Source organism: Limulus polyphemus, unplaced genomic scaffold (genome assembly GCF_000517525.1).
Source record: "Limulus polyphemus unplaced genomic scaffold, Limulus_polyphemus-2.1.2 Scaffold7957, whole genome shotgun sequence".
NCBI lineage: Eukaryota > Metazoa > Arthropoda > Merostomata > Xiphosura > Limulidae > Limulus > Limulus polyphemus.
This window is the reverse complement of record NW_013673567.1, coordinates 1-6,109: the sequence shown is the minus strand read 5'-3', so window position 1 is coordinate 6,109 and position 6,109 is coordinate 1.

Below are 6,109 nucleotides of genomic sequence, written 5' to 3'. Positions count from 1 at the left end.
CACGCTGCTAGAAACACCCAAAAGTGGCAGGAAGAAAATGGTATCTAGAATTTGCCCTGGCCGAGCTAATCTCCTGACATGAACCCCATCGAAAATCTCTGGGGCCATACTCGACCGGCAAGTCAAAAAACAACCAAAAACCAACTTCGAGGTGCGATCTACTCCAAGTTTTGAAGTAAGAGTGGGGGAAAATCCTACAATCTAAAATTGACGAGATGATTCTCACGATGCCCCAAAGGATAAACGAAGCGAAAGGAAGATCTACTAGATATTAATCAAATTACAAATATATCAATTCATGTGAATATGATTGAAAAATTTCATTCTTTCTGAAAAGGTGGTGTCTATTTACTTGTGACCACGCTGTGTATATAAACAGTTTTATTTCTACTGATAATGTTATTCAAAGATTTTAATCGATTATGGGTTTACTAGGAACATATTAAATTTATACTTGTTTCCAGATGAACCTCTAGGATCCTGCCATGCTTCTTTACATAAATTACCATGTGTAAACCCAAAACTAACTTATTATTATTAAAACATCTAGTTTCCGCATTGATATTATTTAATCCGGTTGTTAACAAATCTGAGTAATATCTGGAATAATATAATTCTCCTCCTTTGAACGAAACAATATAATATTTAGTGGGATACTTATCATTATTAGTTCTATCCCACATTCTTAATATACCAGGATTATCGGAAATCATATTGTTTTCTCTTTAATTATTTTACTTATCTTGAAATTGGGGAACAACGTGAATGTTTCTAATTTCATCGCTTTTAGTGTTTACGATATCAGGATTATCGGAAATCATATTGTTTTCTCTTTAATTATTTTACTTATCTTGAAATTGGGGAAGAACGTAAATGTTTCTAATTTCATCACTTTTAGTGTTTACGATATATGTATCATTTGATCCATTCCGTAAATTACTTTTAATAACTTGTAACGGTCTGAAATATCACGTTGCTACAACAAGGGTTCAACAAAAAACAATTTATTAAACTGTTACAACACTTGGAATAAACTTTAGCAGTTACCAAAACACAGTTAATAAACACCTGCCTGGCAAGGACTTATTACTCATTTTAATGAACAATAACACATAAATATCAATATTAATTATTTCAAATAATGGAATCAGGAAAAGAACCAGAAGAAAATAAAACCTAATTCCAAAATAAACAAAACAAATAACGCAATATTACAAAATCACCTTTCTATATTAATACAATATAGAGTGAAAAACGGTAATAATTCACTATCTATCTCGTGAATGAGTATTTATTCACTGCTTAGGTCACGAGAGTATATCTCATGTGATCATAAATATACATAATATTTTGCTTCACTAATAATATATGGTCGTCACCGCTAAGGAAGCTGGTGTCAGTTTCATAGTACATACATATTTACTCAGAATAAACGTGATCAGCTAGGTGAGTTAGTGTTTTAATATAATTAAAATCTAATAAATACACTAAACGATAGAATGCATAATAAATGAACGATAAACAAAACCATAACCATTCCAACTGATTTTGGCATCAGCTTAAGGATTTAGAATAAAAATACTATATTCAATTTGTTGTTTAATATGAGTTAACCATAAAGAAATATCGCTTATAACAGCTTTAAAATTTTCATTAGCTAAATTAGTATAAATCATATCATTACTTTTATTTCTTCAGAGAACAAATCTCATATCAATATTTGCAGTACTTTTTTTCTGAAATCATTAAATGATCCAAAGAATTGTTTAATCAGTATCCATAATTTTAATTTATTACTATTTTTGTTAGAATCCATCTTCTGGTAAAAACCCTCATTATTTTTAAATGCTGATACCAATTTATTAATTTTATCCTTACCACTCTCACCGTCCAACGTTGTTGACCCATCGTCATCAAATGTTAAAATCTGTTTACTTGGAATTTCGGAGTTATCGATATAGAAGAACATGTTAGTTGCTTCGCTCGTGCTGTAATCGTTTGTGAAACTTATCAATCCTTGTACATGATGAGCGAGACAGAGTAATTCAATCAACGTTTCACCGATATGTAATGCAGCTCTAATTAAAATATTTCCTGCTTTGACGAATGTTACATTAGGCTTTCAATTGATGAGCCATCTTGTTTCGTAATTTTGAATTTTGGAGAAATATGACCATTAAAATATAATATGTTATTGTATATTTTTAATGTTGAATTCGTATTTAGCTGACTATTTTTCATCGATACCGACTTCATCTTCACGACGTTGTTTGTATTCAGAATATTCTGTAATGTTTTGATAACAATTAGGTACACTCGTTAGATCCCAACTTATTTCCGTTTACTTAGAATTAAAATCATTTAAGTCCAGTTCCATATTGTGCTTTATATTTTTTATCTAAAATAGTAGACATTGATTTTTCTTTAGTATATCACTCAATTACTTTTATGAATTTATCTGCAATGATAAATTTTGCTTTTCTTACCTGAAACTTAAAGAACTTTATCTTTTGATTTGTTTAAAATATCAGTAAAAATACCTTTCCCATTATTTCAGACTTTTTTACAAATAAACGATGTTTATTATAATTTATTTATTATTACGTAAACGTTATCTATAAACAACTCTTTCTTTTGTCAAGTAAATTGGATGATCGTTTTGGTTTGTAATATTCATTCTTATTGTATAAATATAATTTTATGTGTTAACATCTACGTATATTGGATTTGTTTCTTCAATTTTAATTAAACTGCCAGATGAGTTAGAAGGATTAAATAAAATAAAACATCGCTAAACTATTTATTGTATAATACATCATTGATATCATCACAATGAATGTGAACGTCGGATACATCTGTAAAGATGTTAAGTATATATGTTTTCTTTTCTGTTCTTGATCAGAAGTAATTTTTGGTTCAAATCCTAACATTTCGTACAACTTCCCTTCAAGTATGACAATCTGATGATTTAGACCTAATTTTATTAGAAACCTCGAAGTTACAAATTGAATATCAAATTTTACAGGAGAATCATCTACATTAGATAATTGAACCAGAATTATTTATTTCACATAGAATACAATTACCATATTCAATCGTTACTCCTTTCCGATTATATCCATCATAATATTCAAAAGTATTGTTATCAAATTTTTCATCATTGTTGTTTCAACATTGACATAGATTTTAATTATAAAGAAGAATTTCTATTATTTCCAATGACGGGACTTTTATACTCTAGTGTAAGAAAAAAAAAATCTTCCAAATGTTCACTATTTTTAGAATCTTAAACTATTAGTCCTCTCATGTCCTCCGGTAGTACAGTGGTAAGTCAACACTAAATTCAGAGGTTCGATTTCCCCATCACACCAAACATGGTCGCCCTTTCAGCCATGGGGCGTTATACTGTGACGGTCAATCCCACTATTCGTTGCTAAAAGAGTAGCATAAGAGTTGACGGTGGATGGTGATGACTAGTCTTCCCTCTAGTCTTACACTGCTAAATTAGGGACTACTAGCGTAGATAGTCCTCGTGTAGTTTTGCGCGAAATTAAAAAAAATAATAAAATTTTTTTGCTATTGTATTTTTAGAAAATTCTACATCATTTATTTTATCTTTTCCATAAGGATTGAAATAACCAACGAAATGATATTTGGTATTATTATAATAACAAACCCAATGAGTATCAGGTCCTGTACTTTTATCTAAGTTAACAATTCCACATTTAAATGATTTTATTTTCTTAGGTAATAGATCGATAGGGTAAAGGCTTCTAAAGCATTTTCCATTATTTTCTCTATACCTTCATTACTCGACGCGGAACTTCCCAATTTTGAAATATTCCTTTCCCATTACTTAACGCGGTACTTCCCAATTTTGAATTACTCCTTTCCCATTACTTAACGTGGTACTTCCCAATTTTGAATTACTCCTTTCCCATTACTTAACGTGTATTCAAACAGTTATTTGCGTCCAATGCCAGAACTAGTCATTGGACTGGAGTATGAGAGACAAAAGATTTTCGGAAACACCTATGATATATTCCCAAAGGATATGTGAGTGTAAAAAAATTGGAAAGGAGTAATTCAAAATTGGGAAGTATCACGTTAAGTAATGGGAAAGGAGCAATTCAAAATTGGGAAGTAGTGCCTTGAGGAAGACAAACAAAATAGATATTAAATGCTATTTACACATGCTCCTGATTTTGAAATCTTCAATGAACAAATTAAGTGGTGTGGAGAAAAAACTTTTGAAGTTAACGTGAATTTTATCACAGAACTTAGACTTAATCGTTATATTACTTTTTCAGTATAATTCTATTTGTGTTTTGTATTGTTTGTTTGTTTTAAGAGCAAGGCCATGTTGCGCCACCTGATGTGTCCACCGCGGGGAATCGAACCCCGAATTTTACCGTTGTAAGTACGTAGACTTAGCGCTGCACCACAGGGGGACATTCTGTTTTGTTTTCATGGCAAAGCTACTAAACCTATACGTCCCAATCCATAATTTTGAGCTACTATTCATGCTAAGGGATTGACTGTCACCCTTATAATGAACCCATTGCTAAAAGAACGTGGGGTATTTTGTGGTATTACACCTATTCGAACGAGTATCGACAGCACCGAAATCAGTAGCTCTGCCTCAGAGCTAAACTGCGTCTATGTTTTTACTTATTTCAGGTTCTGATTATATCAAACAATTATTGTTATTTCGAGAATGTGTGGTGATACCAAACAATATATGATCCTACCAAACAGTGTATGGTTCTATCAAACAATATATAGGTCTATCAAACAATGTATGGTGCTACCAAACAATGTATGGTTCTATCAAACAATATATGGTTCTACCAAACAATGTATCGTTCTATCAAACAATATATGGGTCTATCAAACAATGTATGGCTCTACCAAACAATATATGGGTCTATCAAACAGTGTATGGTTATATCAAACAATGTATGGTTCCACCAAACAATGTATGGTTCTATCAAACAATATATGGGTCTATCAAACAATGTATGGCTCTACGAAACAAGGTATGGCTCTACCAAACAATATATGGGTCTATCAAACAATGTATGGTTATATCAAACAATATATGGTGATATTAAACAATGTATGGTTCAATCAAACAAAGTATGGTTCTACCAAACAATTAATGTGTCTACTAAATAAAGCATGGTTATACCAAACAATGTATGGTTCTATCAAGTAAAGTATAGTGATACCAAACAATGTATGGTTCTATCAAGTAATGTAATAGAACCCTACATTGTTTGGTATCACTATACTTTACTTATAGTGATACCAAACAATGTATGGTGCTATCAAGTAATGTATAGTGATACCAAACAATGTAGGGTTCTATCAAGTAAAGTATAGTGATACCAAACAATGTATGATTCTATCAAGTAAAGTATAGTGATAACAAACAATGTAGGGTTCTATCAAGTAAGGTATAGTGATACCAAACAATGTAGGGTTCTATCAAGTAATTTATAGTGATACCAAACAATGTATGGTTCTATCAAGTAATTTATAGTGATACCAAACAATGTATTATCACTATACTTTACTTGATAGAACCTACATTGTTTGGTGGTTCTATCAAGTAATGTATAGTGATACCAAACAATGTAGGGTTTTATCAAGTAATGTATAGTGATACCAAACAATGTAGGGTTTTATCAAGTAAAGTATAGTGATACCAAACAATGTAGGGTTCTATCAAACAATATATGGTTATATCAAACAATGTATGTTTATATCAAACAACGTATAGTTCTATCAAGTAATGCATAGTGATACCAAACAATGTAGGGTTCTATCAAGTAATGTATAGTGATACCAAACAATGTAGAGTTCTATCAAGTAAAGTATAGTGATACCAAACAATGTAGGGTTCTATCAAGTAAAGTATAGTGATACCAAACAATGTAGGGTTCTATCAAGTAATGTATAGTGATACCAAACAATGTAGGGTTCTATCAAGTAAAGTATAGTGATACCAAACAATGTAGGGTTCTATCAAGTAATGTATAGTGATACCAAACAATGTAGGGTTCTATCAAGTAAAGTATAGTGATACCAAACAATGCAGGGTTCT